The sequence below is a fragment of the Phyllobates terribilis genome, unplaced genomic scaffold, assembly GCF_046119375.1.
Source record: "Phyllobates terribilis strain yellow unplaced genomic scaffold, ASM4611937v1 Scaffold_9__5_contigs__length_417890890, whole genome shotgun sequence".
Lineage (NCBI taxonomy): Eukaryota > Metazoa > Chordata > Amphibia > Anura > Dendrobatidae > Phyllobates > Phyllobates terribilis.
In genome coordinates, this window is record NW_027362769.1 from 405376700 (window position 1) to 405401252 (window position 24553).

At 53.0% G+C, this 24553-nt stretch overlaps 1 protein-coding gene across 2 annotated transcripts in view; it reads right to left on the reverse strand.

Moving 5' to 3' along the window:
* The window catches only part of LOC141162645 (uncharacterized), a 155641-nt gene that overhangs the window by 100080 nt on the left and 31008 nt on the right, over nt 1-24553 (reverse strand). The window lies entirely within an intron of this gene.

The following is a 24553-nucleotide window of genomic DNA, read 5'->3' on the forward strand; positions in this document are numbered from 1 at the left end:
TGACAGGAGAGACAGCGCCACCTTGTGACATCACCACACAGGTCTGTACTGACAAGAGTGACAGCGCCACCTAGTGACATCACCACACAGGCTTGTACTGAGAGAAGTGACAGCGCCACCTTGTTACATCACCACACAGGTCTGTACTGACAGGAGAGACAGCGCCACCTAGTGACATCACCACACAAGTCTGTACTGACAGGAGTGACAGCGCCATCTAGTGACATCACCACACAGGCCTGTACTGACAGGAGTGACAGCGCCATCTAGTGACATCACCACACAGGTCTGTATTGACAGGAGTGACAGTGCCACCTAATGACATCACCACACAAGTCTGTACTGACAGGAGTGACAGCGCCATCTAGTGACATCACCACACAGGTCTGTACTGACAGGAGTGACAGCGCCATCTAGTGACATCACCACACAGGTCTGTATTGACAGGAGTGACAGCGCCACCTAGTGACATCACCACACAGGTCTGTACTGACAGGAGTGACAGCGCCATGTAGTGACATCACCACACAGGTCTGTACTGACAGGAGTGACAGCCCCAACTAGTGACATCACCACACAGATCTGTACTGACAGGAGTGACAGCGCCACCTAGTGACATCACCACACAGGTCTGTACTGACAGGAGTGACAGCACCACCTAGTGACATCACCACACACGTCTGTACTGACAGGAGTGACAGCGCCACCTAGTGACATCACCACACAGGTCTGTACTGACAGGAGTGACAGCGCCACCTAGTGACATCACCACACAGGTCTGTACTGACAGGAGTGACAGCGCCACCTAGTGACATCACCAGACAGGTCTGTACTGACAGGAGTGACAGCGCCACCTAGTGACATCACCACACAGGTCTGCACTGATAGGATTGACAGCGCCACCTGGTGACATCACCACATAGGTCTGTACTGACAGGAGTGACAGCGCCACCTAGTGACATCACCACACAGGTCTGTACTGACAGGAGCGACAGCACCACCTAGTGACATCACCACATAAATCTGTACTGACAGGAGTGACAGCGCCACCTAGTGACATCACCACACAGGTCTGTACTGACAGGAGTGACAGCGCCACCTAGTGACATCACCACACAGGCCTGTACTGACAGGAGTGACAGCGCCACCTAGTGACATCACCACACAAGTCTGTACTGACAGGAGTGACAGCGCCACCTAGTGACATCACTACATAGGTCTGCACTGACAGGAGTGACAGCGCCACCTTGTGACATCACCACACAGGTCTGTACTGACAGGAGTGACAGCGCCACCTAGTGACATCACCACAAAGCTCTGTACTGACAAGAGTGACAGCACCATCTAGTGACATCACCACACAGGTCTGTACTGACAGGAGTGACAGCGCCACCTAGTGACATCACCACACAGGCCTGTACTAACAGGAGTGACAGCGCCACCTAGTGACATCACCACACAGGTCTGCACTGACAGGAGTGACAGCGCCACCTAGTGACATCAACACACAGGCCTGTACTGACAGGAGTGACAGCACCACCTAGTGACATCACCACACTGGTCTGTACTGACAGGAGTGACAGCGCCACCTAGTGACATCACCACACAGGTCTGTACTAACAGGAGTGATAGCGCCACCTAGTGACATCACCACACAGATCTGTACTGACAGGAGTGACAGGGCCACCTAGTGACATCTCCACACAGGACTGTACTGACAGGAGTGACAGCGCCACCTAGTGACATCACCACACAGGCCTGTACTGACAGGAGTGACAGCACCACCTAGTGACATCACCACACAGATCTGTACTGACAGGAGAGGCTGCGCCCCCTAGTGATATCACTACACAGGCTTGTACTGACAGGAGTGACAGCGCCACCTAGTGACATCACCACACAGGTCTGTACTGACAGAAGAGACAGCGCCACCTTGTGACATCACCACACAGGTCTGTACTGACAGGAGTGACAGCGCCACCTAGTGACATCAATACATAGGTCTGTGCTGACAGGAGTGACAGCGCCACCTAGTGACATCACCACACAGGTCTGTACTGACAGGAGTGACAGCGCCACCTAGTGACATCACCAGACAGGTCTGTACTGACAGGAGTGACAGCGCCACCTAGTGACATCACCACACAGGTCTGCACTGATAGGATTGACAGCGCCACCTGGTGACATCACCACATAGGTCTGTACTGACAGGAGTGACAGCGCCACCTAGTGACATCACCACACAGGTCTGTACTGACAGGAGCGACAGCACCACCTAGTGACATCACCACATAAATCTGTACTGACAGGAGTGACAGCGCCACCTAGTGACATCACCACACAGGTCTGTACTGACAGGAGTGACAGCGCCACCTAGTGACATGACCACACAGGCCTGTACTGACAGGAGTGACAGCGCCACCTAGTGACATCACCACACAAGTCTGTACTGACAGGAGTGACAGCGCCACCTAGTGACATCACTACATAGGTCTGCACTGACAGGAGTGACAGCGCCACCTTGTGACATCACCACACAGGTCTGTACTGACAGGAGTGACAGCGCCACCTAGTGACATCACCACAAAGCTCTGTACTGACAAGAGTGACAGCACCATCTAGTGACATCACCACACAGGTCTGTACTGACAGGAGTGACAGCGCCACCTAGTGACATCACCACACAGGCCTGTACTAACAGGAGTGACAGCGCCACCTAGTGACATCACCACACAGGTCTGTACTGACAGGAGTGACAGCGCCACCTAGTGACATCAACACACATGCCTGTACTGACAGGAGTGACAGCACCACCTAGTGACATCACCACACTGGTCTGTACTGACAGGAGTGAAAGCGCCACCTAGTGACATCACCACACAGGTCTGTACTAACAGGAGTGATAGCGCCACCTAGTGACATCACCACACAGATCTGTACTGACAGGAGTGACAGGGCCACCTAGTGACATCTCCACACAGGACTGTACTGACAGGAGTGACAGCGCCACCTAGTGACATCACCACACAGGCCTGTACTGACAGGAGTGACAGCACCACCTAGTGACATCACCACACAGATCTGTACTGACAGGAGAGGCTGCGCCCCCTAGTGATATCACTACACAGGTTTGTACTGACAGGAGTGACAGCGCCACCTAGTGACATCACCACACAGGTCTGTACTGACAGGAGTGACAGCGCCACCTAGTGACATCACCACACAGGCCTGTACTAACAGGAGTGACAGCGCCACCTAGTGACATCACCACACAGGTCTGTACTGACAGGAGTGACAGCGCCACCTAGTGACATCAACACACAGGCCTGTACTGACAGGAGTGACAGCACCACCTAGTGACATCACCACACTGGTCTGTACTGACAGGAGTGACAGCGCCACCTAGTGACATCACCACACAGGTCTGTACTAACAGGAGTGATAGCGCCACCTAGTGACATCACCACACAGATCTGTACTGACAGGAGTGACAGGGCCACCTAGTGACATCTCCACACAGGACTGTACTGACAGGAGTGACAGCGCCACCTAGTGACATCACCACACAGGCCTGTACTGACAGGAGTGACAGCACCACCTAGTGACATCACCACACAGATCTGTACTGACAGGAGAGGCTGCGCCCCCTAGTGATATCACTACACAGGCTTGTACTGACAGGAGTGACAGCGCCACCTAGTGACATCACCACACAGGTCTGTACTGACAGAAGAGACAGCGCCACCTTGTGACATCACCACACAGGTCTGTACTGACAGGAGTGACAGCGCCACCTAGTGACATCAATACATAGGTCTGTACTGACAGGAGTGACAGCGCCACCTAGTGACATCACCACACAGGTCTGTACTGACAGGAGTGACAGCGCCACCTAGTGACATCACCAGACAGGTCTGTACTGACAGGAGTGACAGCGCCACCTAGTGACATCACCACACAGGTCTGCACTGATAGGATTGACAGCGCCACCTGGTGACATCACCACATAGGTCTGTACTGACAGGAGTGACAGCGCCACCTAGTGACATCACCACACAGGTCTGTACTGACAGGAGCGACAGCACCACCTAGTGACATCACCACATAAATCTGTACTGACAGGAGTGACAGCGCCACCTAGTGACATCACCACACAGGTCTGTACTGACAGGAGTGACAGCGCCACCTAGTGACATGACCACACAGGCCTGTACTGACAGGAGTGACAGCGCCACCTAGTGACATCACCACACAAGTCTGTACTGACAGGAGTGACAGCGCCACCTAGTGACATCACTACATAGGTCTGCACTGACAGGAGTGACAGCGCCACCTTGTGACATCACCACACAGGTCTGTACTGACAGGAGTGACAGCGCCACCTAGTGACATCACCACAAAGCTCTGTACTGACAAGAGTGACAGCACCATCTAGTGACATCACCACACAGGTCTGTACTGACAGGAGTGACAGCGCCACCTAGTGACATCACCACACAGGCCTGTACTAACAGGAGTGACAGCGCCACCTAGTGACATCACCACACAGGTCTGTACTGACAGGAGTGACAGCGCCACCTAGTGACATCAACACACATGCCTGTACTGACAGGAGTGACAGCACCACCTAGTGACATCACCACACTGGTCTGTACTGACAGGAGTGACAGCGCCACCTAGTGACATCACCACACAGGTCTGTACTAACAGGAGTGATAGCGCCACCTAGTGACATCACCACACAGATCTGTACTGACAGGAGTGACAGGGCCACCTAGTGACATCTCCACACAGGACTGTACTGACAGGAGTGACAGCGCCACCTAGTGACATCACCACACAGGCCTGTACTGACAGGAGTGACAGCACCACCTAGTGACATCACCACACAGATCTGTACTGACAGGAGAGGCTGCGCCCCCTAGTGATATCACTACACAGGTTTGTACTGACAGGAGTGACAGCGCCACCTAGTGACATCACCACACAGGTCTGTACTGACAGAAGAGACAGCGCCACCTTGTGACATCACCACACAGGTCTGTACTGACAGGAGTGACAGCGCCACCTAGTGACATCAATACATAGGTCTGTACTGACAGGAGTGACGGCGCCACCTAGTGACTTCACCACACAGGTCTGTACTGACAGGAGTGACAGCGCCACCAAGGGACATCACCACACAGGTCTGTACTGACAGAAGAGACAGCGCCACCTTGTGACATCACCACACAGGTCTGTACTGAGAGGAGAGACAGCGCCACCTAGTGACATCACGACACAGGCCTGTACTGACAGGAGTGACAGCGCCATCTAGTGACATCACCACACAGGTCTGTACTGACAGGAGTGACAGCGCCACCAAGTGACATCACCACACAGGTCTGTACTGACAGGAGTGACAGCGCCACCTAGTGACATCACCACACAGATCTGTACTGACAGGAGTGAAAGATCCACCTAGTGACATCACCACACAGGTCTGTACTGAGAGGAGAGACAGCGCCACCTAGTGACATCACCACACAGGCCTGCACTGACAGGAGTGACAGTGCCACCTAGTGACAATCACCACACAGGCCTGTACTGACAGGAGAGACAACGCCACATAGTGACATCACCACACAGGTCTGTACTGACAGGAGTGACAGCGCCACCTAGTGACATCAACACACAGATCTGTACTGACAGGAGTGACAGCGCCACCTAGTGACATCACCACACAGGTCTGTACTGACAGGAGTGGCGGCGCCACCTATTGACATCACCACACAGGCCTGTACAGACAGGAGTGACAGCGCCACCTAGTGACATCACCACACAGGTCTGTACTGAAAGGAGTGACAGCGCCACCTAGTGACATCACCACACAGGCCTGTACTGACAGGAGTGACAGCGCCACCTAGTGACATCACCACACAGGCCTGTACTGACAGGAGTGACAGCACCACCTAGTGACATCACCACACAGGCCTGTACTGAAAGGAGTGACAGCACCACCTACTGACATCACCACACAAGTCTGCACTGACAGGAGTGACAGCGCCACCTAGTGACATCACCACATAGGTCTGTACTGACAGTAGAGACAGAGCCACCTAGTGACATCACCACACAAGTCTGCACGGATAGGATTGACAGCGCCACCTAGTGACGTCACCACACAGGTCTGTACTGACAGGAGTGACAGCGCCACCTAGTGAAATCACCACACAGGTCTGTACTGACAGAAGTGACAGCGCCACCTAGTGACATCACCACACAGGTCTGTACTGACAGGAGTGACAGCGCCACCTAGTGACATTACCAAACAGGTCTGTACTGACAGGATTGACAGCGCCACCTAGTGACATCACCACACAGGTCTGTACTGACAGGAGTGACAACGCCACCTAGTGACTTCACTATATAGGTCTGTACTGACAGGAGTGACAGCGCCACCTAGTGACATTACCACACAGGTCTGTACTGACAGGAGTGACAGCGCCACCTAGTGACATCACCACACAGGTCTGCACTGACAGGAGTAACAGCACCACCTAGTGACATCACCACACAGGTCTGTACTCACAGGAGTGACAGCACCACCTAGTGACATCACCACACAGGTCTGTACTGACAGGAGTGACAGCGCCACTTAGTGACATCACTACTTAGGTCTGTACTGACTGGAGTGACAGCGCCACCTAGTGACATCACCACACAGGCCTGTACTGATAGGAGTGACAGCACCACCTAGTGACATCACCACACAGGTCTGTACTGACAGGAGAGACAGCGCCACCTAGTGACATAACCACACAGGTCTGTACTTACAGGAGAGACTGCGCCACCTAGTGACAACACCACACAGGTCTGTACTGACAGGAGAGACAGCGCCACCTAGTGACATCACCACACAGGTCTGTACTGACAGAAGACACAGCTCCACCTAGTGACATCACCACACAGGTCTGTACCGACAGGAGAGACAGCGCCACCTAGTGACATCACCACACAGGTCTGTACTGACAGGAGAGACAGCGCCACCTAGTGACATCACCACTCAGGTCTGTACTGACAGGAGTGACACTGCCACCTAGTGACATCACCACACAGGTCTGTACTGACAGGAGTGACAGCGCCACCTAGTGACATTGCCACACAGGTCTGTACTGACAGGATTGACAGCGCCACCTAGTGACATCACCACACAGGTCTGTACTGACAGGAGTGACAACGCCACCTAGTGACTTCACTATATAGGTCTGTACTGACAGGAGTGACAGCGCCACCTAGTGACATTACCACACAGGTCTGTACTGACAGGAGTGACAGCGCGACCTAGTGACATCACCACACAGGTCTGTACTCACAGGAGTGACAGCACCACCTAGTGACATCACCACACAGGTCTGTACTGACAGGAGTGACAGCGCCACCTAGTGACATCACCTCACAGGTCTGTACTGACAGGAGTGACAGCGCCACTTAGTGACATCACTACTTAGGTCTGTACTGACTGGAGTGACAGCGCCACCTAGTGACATCACCACACAGGCCTGTACTGATAGGAGTGACAGCGCCACCTAGTGACATCACCACACAGGTTTGTACTGACAGTAGTGACAGCACCACCTACTGACATCACCACACAGGTCTGTACTGAGAGGAGTGACAGCGCCACGTAGTTACATCACCACACAGGTCTGTACTGACAGGAGAGACAGCGCCACCTAGTGACATCACCACACAGGTCTGTACTGACATGAGAGACTGCGCCACCTAGTGTCAACACCATACAGGTATGTACTGACAGGAGACACAGCTCCACCTAGTGACATCACCACACAGGTCTGTACCGACAGGAGAGACAGCGCCACCTAGTGACATCACCACACAGGTCTGTACTGAGAGGAGAGACAGCGCCACCTAGTGACAACACCACACAGGCCTGCACTGACAGGAGTGACAGCGCCACCTAGTGACATCACCACACAGGTCTGTACTGACAGGAGAGACAGCGCCACCTTGTGACATCACCACACAGGTCTGTACTGACAAGAGTGACAGCGCCACCTAGTGACATCACCACACAGGCTTGTACTGAGAGAAGTGACAGCGCCACCTTGTTACATCACCACACAGGTCTGTACTGACAGGAGAGACAGCGCCACCTAGTGACATCACCACACAAGTCTGTACTGACAGGAGTGACAGCGCCATCTAGTGACATCACCACACAGGCCTGTACTGACAGGAGTGACAGCGCCATCTAGTGACATCACCACACAGATCTGTATTGACAGGAGTGACAGTGCCACCTAATGACATCACCACACAAGTCTGTACTGACAGGAGTGACAGCGCCATCTAGTGACATCACCACACAGGTCTGTACTGACAGGAGTGACAGCGCCATCTAGTGACATCACCACACAGGTCTGTATTGACAGGAGTGACAGCGCCACCTAGTGACATCACCACACAGGTCTGTACTGACAGGAGTGACAGCGCCATGTAGTGACATCACCACACAGGTCTGTACTGACAGGAGTGACAGCGCCAGTAGTGACATCACCACACAGGTCTGTACTGACAGGAGAGACAGCGCCAGCTAGTGACATCACCACACAGGTCTGTACTGACAGAAGTGACAGCGCCACCTATTGACATCACCACTCAGGTCTGTACTGACAGTAGTGACAGCGCCACCTAGTGACATCACCACACAGGTCTGTACTGATAGGAGAGACAGCGCCACCTAGTGACATCACCACACAGGTCTGTACTGACAGGAGTGACAGCGCCACCTAGTGACATCACCACACAGGTCTGGTCTGACAGGAGTGACAGCGCCACCTAGTGACATCACTACACAGGTCTGTACTGACAGGAGTGACAGCGCCACCTAGTGACCTCACCACAGAGGTCTGAACTGAACGGAGTGACAGCGCCACCTAGTGACCTCACCACACATGTCTGTACTGACAGGAGTGATATCGCCACCTAGTGACCTCACCACACAGGCCTGTACTGACAGGAGTGACAGCGTTACCTAGTGACATCACCACACAGGTCTGTACTGACAGGAGTGACAGCACCACCTAGTGACATCACCACACAGATCTGTACTGACAGGAGTGACAGCGTTACCTAGTGACATCACCACACAGGTCTGTACTGACAGCAGTGACAGCGACACCTAGTGACATCACTACATAGGTATGTAGTGAGAGGAGTGACATCGCCACCTAGTGACATCACCTCACAGGTCTGTACTGACAGGAGTGACAGCACCACCTAGTGACATCACAACATAGGTCTGTACTGACAGGAGTGAAAGAGCCATATAGTGACATCACCACACAGGTCTGTACTGACAGGAGTGACAGCGCCACCTAGTGACATCACCACACAGTTCAGTACTGACAGGAGTGACAGCGTTACCTAATGACATCACCACACAGGTCTGTACTGACAGGAGTAACAGCGCCACCTAGTGACATCACTACATTGGTATGTAGTGACAGGAGTGACAGCGCCACCTAGTGACATTACCACACAGGTCTGTACTGACAGGAGAGACAGCGCCACCTAGTGACATCACCACACAGGTTTGTACTGACAGGAGTGACAGCGCCATCTAGTGACATCACCACACAGGTCTGTACTGACAGGATTGATAGCGACACCTAGTGACATCACCACACAGGTCTGTACTGACAGGAGTGACAGCGCCACCTAATGACATCACCACACAGGTCTGTGCTGACAGGAGAGACAGCGCCACCTAGTGACATCACCACACAAGTCTGTACTGACAGGAGTGACAGCACCACCTTGTGACATCACCACACAGGTCCGTACTGACAGGAGTGACAGCGCCACCTAGTGACATCACCACACAGGTCTGTACTGACAGGAGTGATAGCGCCACCTAGTGACATCACCACACAGATCTGTACTGACAGGAGTGACAGGGCCACCTAGTGACATCACCACACAGGTCTGTACTGACAGGAGTGACAACGCCACCTAGTGACATCACCACACAGGTCTGTACTAACAGGAGTGACAGCGCCACCTAGTGACATCACCACACAGGTCGGTACTGACAGCAGTGACAGCGCCACCTAGTGACATCACCACACAGGCCTGTACTGACAGGAGAGACAATGCCACCTAGTGACATCACCACAGAGGTCTGTACTGACAGGAGAGACAGCGCCACCTAGTGACATCACCACACAGGTCTTTACTAACAGGAGTGACAGCGCCACCTAGTGACATCACCACACAGGTCTGTACTGACAGGAGTGACAGCCCCAACTAGTGACATCACCACACAGATCTGTACTGACAGGAGTGACAGCGCCACCTAGTGACATCACCACACAGGTCTGTACTGACAGGAGTGACAGCACCACCTAGTGACATCACCACACACGTCTGTACTGACAGGAGTGACAGCGCCACCAAGTGACATCACCACACAGGTCTGTACTGACAGGAGTGACAGCGCCACCTAGTGACATCACCACACAGGTCTGTACTGACAGGAGTGACAGCGCCACCTAGTGACATCACCAGACAGGTCTGTACTGACAGGAGTGACAGCGCCACCTAGTGACATCACCACACAGGTCTGCACTGATAGGATTGACAGCGCCACCTGGTGACATCACCACATAGGTCTGTACTGACAGAAGTGACAGCGCCACCTAGTGACATCACCACACAGGTCTGTACTGACAGGAGCGACAGCACCACCTAGTGACATCACCACATAAATCTGTACTGACAGGAGTGACAGCGCCACCTAGTGACATCACCACACAGGCCTGTACTGACAGGAGTGACAGCGCCACCTAGTGACATCACCACACAAGTCTGTACTGACAGGAGTGACAGCGCCACCTAGTGACATCACTACATAGGTCTGCACTGACAGGAGTGACAGCGCCACCTTGTGACATCACCACACAGGTCTGTACTGACAGGAGTGACAGCGCCACCTAGTGACATCACCACAAAGCTCTGTACTGACAAGAGTGACAGCACCATCTAGTGACATCACCACACAGGTCTGTACTGACAGGAGTGACAGCGCCACCTAGTGACATCACCACACAGGCCTGTACTAACAGGAGTGACAGCGCCACCTAGTGACATCACCACACAGGTCTGTACTGACAGGAGTGACAGCGCCACCTAGTGACATCAACACACAGGCCTGTACTGACAGGAGTGACAGCACCACCTAGTGACATCACCACACTGGTCTGTACTGACAGGAGTGACAGCGCCACCTAGTGACATCACCACACAGGTCTGTACTAACAGGAGTGATAGCGCCACCTAGTGACATCACCACACAGATCTGTACTGACAGGAGTGACAGGGCCACCTAGTGACATCTCCACACAGGACTGTACTGACAGGAGTGACAGCGCCACCTAGTGACATCACCACACAGGCCTGTACTGACAGGAGTGACAGCACCACCTAGTGACATCACCACACAGATCTGTACTGACAGGAGAGGCTGCGCCCCCTAGTGATATCACTACACAGGTTTGTACTGACAGGAGTGACAGCGCCACCTAGTGACATCACCACACAGGCCTGTACTGACAGGAGTGACAGCACCACCTAGTGACATCACCACACAGATCTGTACTGACAGGAGAGGCTGCGCCCTCTAGTGATATCACTACACAGGTTTGTACTGACAGGAGTGACAGCGCCACCTTGTGACATCACCACACAGGTCTGTACTGACAGGAGTGACAGCGCCACCTAGTGACATCAATACATAGGTCTGTACTGACAGGAGTGACGGCGCCACCTAGTGACTTCACCACACAGGTCTGTACTGACAGGAGTGACAGCGCCACCTAGTGACATCACCACACAGGACTGTACTGACAGGAGTGAAAGAGCCACCTAGTGACATCACCACACAGGTCTGTACTGAGAGGAGAGACAGCGCCACCTAGTGACATCACGACACAGGCCTGTACTGACAGGAGTGACAGCGCCATCTAGTGACATCACCACACAGGTCTGTACTGACAGGAGTGACAGCGCCACCAAGTGACATCACCACACAGGTCTGTACTGACAGGAGTGACAGCGCCACCTAGTGACATCACCACACAGATCTGTACTGACAGGAGTGAAAGATCCACCTAGTGACATCACCACACAGGTCTGTACTGAGAGGAGAGACAGCGCCACCTAGTGACATCACCACACAGGCCTGCACTGACAGGAGTGACAGTGCCACCTAGTGACAATCACCACACAGGCCTGTACTGACAGGAGAGACAACGCCACATAGTGACATCACCACACAGGTCTGTACTGACAGGAGTGACAGCGCCACCTAGTGACATCAACACACAGATCTGTACTGACAGGAGTGACAGCGCCACCTAGTGACATCACCACACAGGTCTGTACTGACAGGAGTGACAACGCCACCTAGTGACATCACCACACAGGTCTGTACTAACAGGAGTGACAGCGCCACCTAGTGACATCACCACAGAGGTCGGTACTGACAGGAGTGACAGCGCCACCTAGTGATATCACCACACAGGCCTGTACTGACAGGAGAGACAATGCCACCTAGTGACATCACCACAGAGGTCTGTACTGACAGGAGAGACAGCGCCACCTAGTGACATCACCACACAGGTCTTTACTAACAGGAGTGACAGCGCCACCTAGTGACATCACCACACAGGTCTGTACTGACAGGAGTGACAGCGCCAACTAGTGACATCACCACACAGATCTGTACTGAGAGGAGTGACAGCGCCACCTAGTGACATCACCACACAGGTCTGTACTGACAGGAGTGACAGCACCACCTAGTGACATCACCACACAGGTCTGTACTGACAGGAGTGACAGCGCCACCTAGTGACATCACCACACAGGTCTGTACTGACAGGAGTGACAGCGCCACCTAGTGACATCACCACACAGGTCTGTACTGACAGGAGTGACAGCGCCACCTAGTGACATCACCAGACAGGTCTGTACTGACAGGAGTGACAGCGCCACCTAGTGACATCACCACACAGGTCTGCACTGATAGGATTGACAGCGCCACCTAGTGACATCACCACATAGGTCTGTACTGACAGGAGTGACAGCGCCACCTAGTGACATCACCACACAGGTCTGTACTGACAGGAGCGACAGCACCACCTAGTGACATCACCACATAAATCTGTACTGACAGGACTGACAGCGCCACCTAGTGACATCACCACACAGGTCTGTACTGACAGGAGTGACAGCGCCACCTAGTGACATCACCACACAGGCCTGTACTGACAGGAGTGACAGCGCCACCTAGTGACATCACCACACAGGCCTGTACTGACAGGAGTGACATCGCCACCTAGTGACATCACCACACATGTCTGTACTGACAGGAGTGACAGCGCCATCTAGTGACATCACCACACAGGCCTGTACTGACAGGAGTGACAGCGTCATCTAGTGACATCACCACATAGGTCTGTACTGACAGGGGTGATAGCGCCACCTAGTGACATCACCACACAGGTCTTTACTGACAGGAGTGACAGCGCCATGTAGTGACATCACCACACAGGTCTGTACTGACACGAGTGACAGCGCCACCTAGTGACCTAACCACACAGGTCTGTACTGACAGGAGTGTCAGCGCCACCTAGTGACCTCACCATACAGGTCTGTACTAACAGGAGTAACAGCGCCACCTAGTGACCTCACCACACAGGCCTGTACTGACAGGAGTGACAGCGCCACCTAGTGACATCACTACATAGGTATGTACTGACAGGAGTGACAGCGCCACCTAGTGACATCACCACACAGGTCTGAACTGACAGGAGTGACAGCGCCACCTAGTGACATCACCACACAGGTTTGTACAGACAGGAGTGACAGCGCCACCTAGTGACATCACCACACAGGTTTGTACTGACAGGTGTGACAGCGCCATCTAGTGACATCACCACACAGGTCTGCACTGACAGGAGTGACAGAGCCACCTAGTGACATCACCACAAAGCTCTGTACTGACAAGAGTGACAGCGCCATCTAGTGACATCACCACACAGGTCTGTACTGATAGGTGTGACAGCGCCACCTAGTGACATCACCACACAGGCCTGTAGTAACAGGAGTAACAGCGCCACCTAGTGACATCACCACACAGGCCTGTACTAACAGGAGTGACATCGCCACCTAGTGACATCACCACACAGGTCTGTACTGACAGGAGTGACAGCGCCATCTAGTGACATCACCACACAGGCCTGTACTGACAGGAGTGACAGCGCCATCTAGTGACATCACCACATAGATCTGTACTGACAGGGGTTATAGCGCCACCTAGTGACATCACCACACAGGTCTTTACTGACAGGAGTGACAGCGCCATGTAGTGACATCACCACACAGGTCTGTACTGACAGGAGTGACAGCGCCATCTAGTGACATCACCACACAGGTCAGTACTGACAGGAGAGACAGCGCCACCTAGTGACATCACCACACAGGTCTGTACTGACAGGAGAGACAGCGCCAGTAGTGGCATCAACACACAGGTCTGTACTGACAGGAGCGACAGCGCCACCTAGTGACATCACCACTCAGGTCTGTACTGACAGGAGTGACAGCACCACCTAGTGACATCACTACACAGGTCTGTACTGACAGGAGAGACAGCGCCACCTAGTGACTTTACCACTCAGGTCTGTACTGACAGGAGAGACAGCGCCACCTAGTGACATCACCACACAGGTCTGGTCTGACAGGAGTGACAGCGCCACCTAGTGACATCACTACACAGGTCTGTACTGACAGGAGTGACAGCGCCACCTAGTGACCTCACCACACAGGTCTGAACTGACAGAAGTGACAGCGCCACCTAGTGACCTCACCACACAGGTCTGTACTGACAGGAGTGACAGCGCCACCTAGTGACCTAACCACACAGGTCTGTACTGACAGGAGTGTCAGCGCCACCTAGTGACCTCACCACACAGATCTGTACTAACAGGAGAAACAGCGCCACCTAGTGACCTCACCACACAGGCCTGTACTGACAGGAGTGACAGCGCCACCTAGTGACATCACTACATAGGTATGTACTGACAGGAGTGACAGCGCCACCTAGTGACATTACCACACAGGTATGTTCTGACAGGAGGGACAGCGCCACCTAGTGACATCACCACACAGGTCTGTACTGACAGAAGAGACAGCGCCACCTAGTGACATCACCACACAGGTCTGTACTGACAGGAGTGACAGCGCCACCTAGTGACATCACCACACAGGTCTGTACTGACAGGAGTGACAGAGCCACCTAGTGACATCACCACACAGGTCTGTACTGACAGGAGTGACAGCGCCACCTAGTGACATCACCACACAGGTCTGTACTGAGAGGAGAGACAGCGCCACCTAGTGACATCACCACACAGGTCTGCACTGACAGTAGTGACAGCGCCACCTAGTGACATCACCACACAGGTCTGCACTGACAGGAGTGACAGCGCCACCTAGTGACATCACCACACAAGTCTGCACTGACAGGAGTGACAGCGCTACTTAGTGACATCACCACACAGGTTTCTACTGACAGGAGTGACAGCGCCACTTAGCGACCTCACCCCATAGGTCTGCACTGACAGGAGTGACAACGCCACCTAGTGACATCACCACACAGGTCTGTACTGACAGGAGTGACAGCACCACCTAGTGACATCATCACACAAATCTGTACTGACAGAAGTGAAAGAGCCACCTACTGACATCACCACACAGGTTTGTACTGACAGGAGTGACAGCGCCACCTATTGACATCACCACACATGTCTGTACTGATAGGAGTGACAGCGCCACCTAGTGACATCACCACACAGGTCTGCACTGACAGGAGTGACAGCGCCACCTAGTGACATCACCACACAGGTCTGCACTGACAGGAGTGACAGCGCCACCTAGTGACATCACCACACAGGTCTGCACGGACAGGAGTGACAGCGCCACTTAGTGACATCACCACACAGGTTTCTACGGACAGGAGTGACAGCGCCACTTAGCGACCTCACCACATAGGTCTGCACTGACAGCACCACCTAGTGACATTACCACACAGGTCTGTACTGACAGGAGTGACAGCGCCACCTAGTGACATCACAACACAGATCTGTACTGACAGGAGAGACAGCACCACCTAGTGACCTCACCGCACAGTTCTGTACTGACAGGAGTGACAGCGCCACCTAGTGACCTCACCACACAGGTCTGTACTGACAGGAGTGACAGCACCACCTAGTGACCTCACCACCCAGGTCTGTACTAACAGGAGTGACAGCGCCACCTAGTGACCTCACCACACAGGCCTGTACTGACAGGAGTGACAGCGTTACCTAGTGACATCACCACACAGGTGTTTACTGACAGGAGTGACAGCGCCACCTAGTGACATCACCTCACAGGTCTGTACTGACAGGAGTGAAAGAGCCATATAGTGACATCACCACACAGGTCTGTACTGACAGGAGTGACAGCGCCACCTAGTGACATCACCACACAGGCCAGTACTGAAAAGAGTGACAGTGCCACCTAGTGACATCACCTCACAGATCTGTACTGACAGGAGAGACAGCGCCACCTAGTGACATCACCACACAGGTTTGTACTGACAGTAGTGACAGCGCCATCTAGTGACATCACCACACAGGTCAGTACTGACAGGAGTGACAGCACCACCTAGTGACATCACAACACAGGTCTGTACTGAAAGGATTGACAGCGCCACCTAGTGACATCACCACACAGGTCTGTACTGACATGAGTGACAGCGCCACCTAATGACATCACCACACAGGTCTGTACTGACAGGAGTGACAGCGCCACCTAGTGACATCACCACATAGATCTGTACTGACATTAGTGACAGCGACACCTAGTGACATCACCACACAGGTCTGTACTGACAGGATTGACAGCGCCACCTAGTGACATCACCACAGAGGCCTGTACTGACAGCAGTGACAGCGCCACCTAATGACATCACCACACAGATCTGTACTGACAGGAGAGACAGCGTCACCTAGTGACATCGCCATACAGGTTTGTACTGACGGGAGTGACAGCACCATCTAGTGACATCACTACATAGGTCTGTACTGACAGGAGTGACAGCGCGACCTTGTGACTTCACCACACAGGTCTGTACTGACAGGAGTGACAGCGCCACGTAGTGACATCACCACACAGGCCTGCACTGACAGGAGTGAAAGAGCCACCTAGTGACATCACCACACAGGCCTGTACTGAGAGGAGAGACAGAGCCACCTAGTGACATCACCACACAGGCCTTTACTGACAGGAGTGACAGCGTCACCTAATGACATCACCACACAGGTCTGTACTGACAGGAGTGACAGCGCCACCTAGTGACATCACCACACAGGTCTGTACTGACAGGAGTGACAGCACCACCTAGTGACATCATCACACAGGTCTGTACTGACAGGATTGACAGCGCCACCTAGTGACATCACGACACAGGTCTGTACTGACAGGAGTGACAGCGCCACCTAATGACATCACCACACAGGTCTGTACTGACAGGAGTGACAGCGCCACCTTGTGACATCACCACACAGATCGGTACTGAGAGGAGAGACAGCGCCACTTAGTGACATCACCACACAGGTCTGCACTGACAGGAGTGACAGCGCCACCTAGTGACATCACCACACAGGTCTGCACTGACAGGAGTGACAGCGCCACCTAGTGACATCACCACACAGGTCTGCACTGACAGGAGTGACAGCGCCACCTAGTGACATCACCACACAAGTCTGCACTGACAGGAGTGACAGCGCCACTTAGTGACTTCCCCACACAGGTTTCTACTGACAGGAGTGACAGCGCCACTTAGCGACCTCACCACATAGGTCTGCACTGACAGGAGTGACAGCGTCACCTAGTGACATTACCACACAGGTCTGTACTGACAGGAGTGACAGCGCCACCTAGTGACATCACCACACAGGTCTGTACTGACAGGAGTGACAGCGCCACCAAGTGACATCACCACACAGGTCTGTACTGACAGGAGTGACAGCACTACCTAGTGACATTACCACACAGATCTGTACTGACAGGAGTGAAATAGCCACCTAGTGACATCACCACATAGGTCTGTACTGACAGGAGTGACAGCGCCACCTAGTGACATCACCACACAGGTCTGTGCTGAGAGGAGTGACAGCGCCATCTAGTGACATCACCACATAGGCCTGTACTGACAGGAGTGACAGCGCCACCTAGTGACATCATCACACAGATCTGTACTGACAGGAGAGACAGCACCACCTAGTGACATCACCACACAGGTTTGTACTGACAGGAGTGACAGCGAAACCTAGTGACATCACCACACAGGTCTGTACTGACAGGAGTGACAGCGCCACCTAGTGACATCACCACACAGGTCTGCACTCACAGGAGTGACAGCGCCACCTAGTGACATCACCACACAAGTCTGCACTGACAGGAGTGACAGCGCTACTTAGTGACATCACCACACAGGTTTCTACTGACAGGAGTGACAGCGCCACTTAGCGACCTCACCCCATAGGTCTGCACTGACAAGAGTGACAACGCCACCTAGTGACATCACCACACAGGTCTGTACTGACAGGAGTGACAGCACCACCTAGTGACATCATCACACAAATCTGTACTGACAGAAGTGAAAGAGCCACCTACTGACATCACCACACAGGTTTGTACTAACAGGAGTGACAGCGCCACCTAGTGACATCACCACACATGTCTGTACTGACAGGAGTGACAGCGCCACCTATTGACATCACCACACATGTCTGTACTGATAGGAGTGACAGCGCCACCTAGTGACATCACCACACAGGTCTGCACTGACAGGAGTGACAGCGCCACCTAGTGACATCACCACACAGGTCTGCACTGACAGGAGTGACAGCGCCACCTAGTGACATCACCACACAGGTCTGCACGGACAGGAGTGACAGCGCCACTTAGTGACATCACCACACAGGTTTCTACGGACAGGAGTGACAGCGCCACTTAGCGACCTCACCACATAGGTCTGCACTGACAGCACCACCTAGTGACATTACCACACAGGTCTGTACTGACAGGAGTGACAGCGCCACCTAGTGACATCACAACACAGATCTGTACTGAGAGGAGAGACAGCACCACCTAGTGACCTCACCGCACAGTTCTGTACTGACAGGAGTGACAGCGCCACCTAGTGACCTCACCACACAGGTCTGTACTGACAGGAGTGACAGCACCACCTAGTGACCTCACCACCCAGGTCTGTACTAACAGGAGTGACAGCGCCACCTAGTGACCTCACCACACAGGCCTGTACTGACAGGAGTGACAGCGTTACCTAGTGACATCACCACACAGGTGTTTACTGACAGGAGTGACAGCGCCACCTAGTGACATCACCTCACAGGTCTGTACTGACAGGAGTGAAAGAGCCATATAGTGACATCACCACACAGGTCTGTACTGACAGGAGTGACAGCGCCACCTAGTGACATCACCACACAGGCCAGTACTGAAAAGAGTGACAGTGCCACCTAGTGACATCACCTCACAGATCTGTACTGACAGGAGAGACAGCGCCACCTAGTGACATCACCACACAGGTTTGTACTGACAGTAGTGACAGCGCCATCTAGTGACATCACCACACAGGTCAGTACTGACAGGAGTGACAGCACCACCTAGTGACATCACAACACAGGTCTGTACTGAAAGGATTGACAGCGCCACCTAGTGACATCACCACACAGGTCTGTACTGACATGAGTGACAGCGCCACCTAATGACATCACCACACAGGTCTGTACTGACAGGAGTGACAGCGCCACCTAGTGACATCACCACATAGATCTGTACTGACATTAGTGACAGCGACACCTAGTGACATCACCACACAGGTCTGTACTGACAGGATTGACAGCGCCACCTAGTGACATCACCACAGAGGCCTGTACTGACAGCAGTGACAGCGCCACCTAATGACATCACCACACAGATCTGTACTGACAGGAGAGACAGCGTCACCTAGTGACATCGCCATACAGGTTTGTACTGACGGGAGTGACAGCACCATCTAGTGACATCACTACATAGGTCTGTACTGACAGGAGTGACAGCGCGACCTTGTGACTTCACCACACAGGTCTGTACTGACAGGAGTGACAGCGCCACGTAGTGACATCACCACACAGGCCTGCACTGACAGGAGTGAAAGAGCCACCTAGTGACATCACCACACAGGCCTGTACTGAGAGGAGAGACAGAGCCACCTAGTGACATCACCACACAGGCCTTTACTGACAGGAGTGACAGCGTCACCTAATGACATCACCACACAGGTCTGTACTGACAGGAGTGACAGCGCCACCTAGTGACATCACCACACAGGTCTGTACTGACAGGAGTGACAGCACCACCTAGTGACATCATCACACAGGTCTGTACTGACAGGATTGACAGCGCCACCTAGTGACATCACGACACAGGTCTGTACTGACAGGAGTGACAGCGCCACCTAATGACATCACCACACAGGTCTGTACTGACAGGAGTGACAGCGCCACCTTGTGACATCACCACACAGATCGGTACTGAGAGGAGAGACAGCGCCACTTAGTGACATCACCACACAGGTCTGCACTGACAGGAGTGACAGCGCCACCTAGTGACATCACCACACAGGTCTGCACTGACAGGAGTGACAGCGCCACCTAGTGACATCACCACACAGGTCTGCACTGACAGGAGTGACAGCGCCACCTAGTGACATCACCACACAAGTCTGCACTGACAGGAGTGACAGCGCCACTTAGTGACTTCCCCACACAGGTTTCTACTGACAGGAGTGACAGCGCCACTTAGCGACCTCACCACATAGGTCTGCACTGACAGGAGTGACAGCGTCACCTAGTGACATTACCACACAGGTCTGTACTGACAGGAGTGACAGCGCCACCTAGTGACATCACCACACAGGTCTGTACTGACAGGAGTGACAGCGCCACCAAGTGACATCACCACACAGGTCTGTACTGACAGGAGTGACAGCACTACCTAGTGACATTACCACACAGATCTGTACTGACAGGAGTGAAATAGCCACCTAGTGACATCACCACATAGGTCTGTACTGACAGGAGTGACAGCGCCACCTAGTGACATCACCACACAGGTCTGTGCTGAGAGGAGTGACAGCGCCATCTAGTGACATCACCACATAGGCCTGTACTGACAGGAGTGACAGCGCCACCTAGTGACATCATCACACAGATCTGTACTGACAGGAGAGACAGCACCACCTAGTGACATCACCACACAGGTTTGTACTGACAGGAGTGACAGCGAAACCTAGTGACATCACCACACAGGTCTGTACTGACAGGAGTGACAGCGCCACCTAGTGACATCACCACACAGGTCTGCACTCACAGGAGTGACAGCGCCACCTAGTGACATCACCACACAGGTCTGCACTGACAGGAGTGACAGAACCACCTAGTGACATCACCACACAGGTCTGCACGGACAGGAGTGACAGCGCCACTTAGTGACATCACCACACAGGTTTCTACTGACAGGAGAGACAGCGCCACTTAGCGACCTCACCACATAGGTCTGCACTGACAGGAGTGACAGCGCCACCTAGTGACATCACCTCACAGATCTGTACTGACAGGAGTGACAGCGCTACCTAGTGACATCACCACACAGATCTGTACTGACAGGAGAGACAGCACCACCTAGTGACATCACCACACAGGTCTGTACTGACAGGAGTGACAGCGCCACCTAGTGACATCACCACACAGGCCTGTACTGACAGGAGTAACAAAGAAAATGATGGCACTTACACTACAAGAAATAGGTGTGAACATGTGCTTACTAAGAGGAGCTACCTCCATATACAATGAACAAACAAAGTAGCACACTGTAACGCTGAGAATGTAAATATGAAGTATGAAATATGAATAGCATTACTGCTGTAGAATATCGAAATAAATGAGAAATCTTAGCACATAAATTGGCCAATTCATATGTACCTGACAGCCGCGGTAAGGCGTTTCTCGATGTCAGGACCTAACAATGTGAATACCTCTCTCAGGGACATCCGTCTGCTTATGTGTGGGAAAGTAAGATTCTGATGCATTTAAAACCACCTGCGGCATGAGGGTGGAGTGCTCAGTCAAGTGTGCTACTTTGTTTGTTCATTGTATATGGAGGTAACTCCTCTTAGTAAGCACCTGTTCACACCTATTTCTTGTAGTGGAAGTGCCGTCATTTTCTTTGTTTCTAGATTTAAGCTTTGACTGATCTCTCCACCCCCCATGCCGCAGGTGGTTTTAAATGCAGCAGGATCTTACTTTCCCACACAATAGCAGACGGATATCCCTGAGAGAGGTATTCACATTGTAAGGTCCTGAAATCCAGAAACGCCTTACCGCGGCTGTCAGGTACACATGAATTGGCCAATTTAGGCGCTAAGATTTCTCACTTATTTCTATATTCTACAGCAGTAATGCTATTCATATTTCATACTTCATATTTACATTCTCAGCGTTACAGTGTGCTACTTTGTTTGTTCATTGTACTGACAGGAGTGACAGCACCACCTAGTGACATCACCACACAGGTCTGTACTGACAGGAGTGACAGCGCCACCTAGTGACATCACCACACAGGTCTGTACTGACAGGAGAGACAGCGCCATCTAGTGACGTCACCACACAGGTCTGTACTCACAGGAGTGACAGCGCCACCTAGTGACATCACCACACAGGTCTGTACTGACAGGAGTGACAGCGCCACCTAGTGACATCACCACACAGGTCTGTACTGACAGGAGTGACAGCGCCACCTAGTGACATCACCACACAGATCTGTACTGAAAGGAGAGACAGCACCACCTAGTGACCTCACCACACAGGTCTGTACTGATATTTGTGACAGCGCCACCTAGTGACATCACCACACAGGTCTGTACTGACAGGAGTGACAGCGCCACCTAGTGACCTCACCACACAGGCCTGTACTGACAGGAGTGACAGCGTTACCTAGTGACATCACCACACAGGTCTGTACTGACAGGAGTGACAGCGCCACCTAATGTCATCACCACACAGGTCTGTACTGACAGGAGTGACAGCGCCACCTAGTGACATCACCACACAGGTCTGTACTGACAGGAGTGACAGCGCCACCTAGTGACATTACCACACAGGTCTGTACTGACAGGAGTGACAGCGCCACCTTGTGACATCACCACACAGATCTGTACTGACAGGAGTGACAGAGCCACCTAGTGACATCACCACACAGGTCTGTACTGAGAGGAGAGACAGCGCCATCTAGTGACATCACCACACAGGTCTGTACTGAGAGGAGAGACAGCGCCACCTAGTGACATCACCACACAGGCCTGTACTGACAGGAGTGACAGCGCCACCTAGTGACATCACCACACAGATCTGTACTGAGAGGAGAGACAGCGCCACCTAGTGACATCACCACACAGGTCTGCACTGACAGGAGTGACAGCACCACCTAGTGACATCACCACACAGGTCTGCACTGACAGGATTGACAGCACCACCTAGTGACATCACCACACAAGTCTGCACTGACAGGAGTGACAGCGCCACTTAATGATATCACCACACAGGTTTCTACTGACAGGAGTGACAGCGCCACTTAGCGACCTCACCACATAGGTCTGCACTGACAGGAGTGACAGCGCCACCTATTGACATTACCACACAGGTCTGTACTGACAGGAGTGACAGCGCCATCTAGTGACATCACCACACAGGTCTGTACTGACAGGAGAGACAGCGCCACCTAGTGACATCACCACACAGGCCTGTACTGACAGGAGTGACAGCGCCACCTAGTGACATCACCACACAGGTCTGTACTGACAGGAGTGACAGCGCCACCTAGTGACATCACCACACAGGTCTGTACTGACAGGAGTGACAGCGCCACCTAGTGACATCACCACACAGGTCTGTACTGACAGGAGTGACAGCCCAACGTAGTGACATCACCACACAGATCTGTACTGACAGGAGTGAAAGAGCCACCTAGTGACATCACCACACAGGTCTGTACTGACAGGAGTGACAGCGCCACCTAGTGACATCACCACACAGGTCTGTACTGAGAGGAGTGACAGCGCCATCTAGTGACATCACCATACAGGCCTGTACTGACAGGAGTGACAGCGCCACCTAGTGACATCACCACACAGATCTGTACTGACAGGAGAGACAGCGCCACCTAGTGACATCACCACACAGGTTTGTACTGACAGGAGTGACAGCGCCACCTAGTGACATCACCACACAGGTCTGTACTGACAGGAGTAACAAAGAAAATGATGGCACTTCCACTACAAGAAATAGGTGTGAACAGGTGCTTACTAAGAGGAGCTACCTCC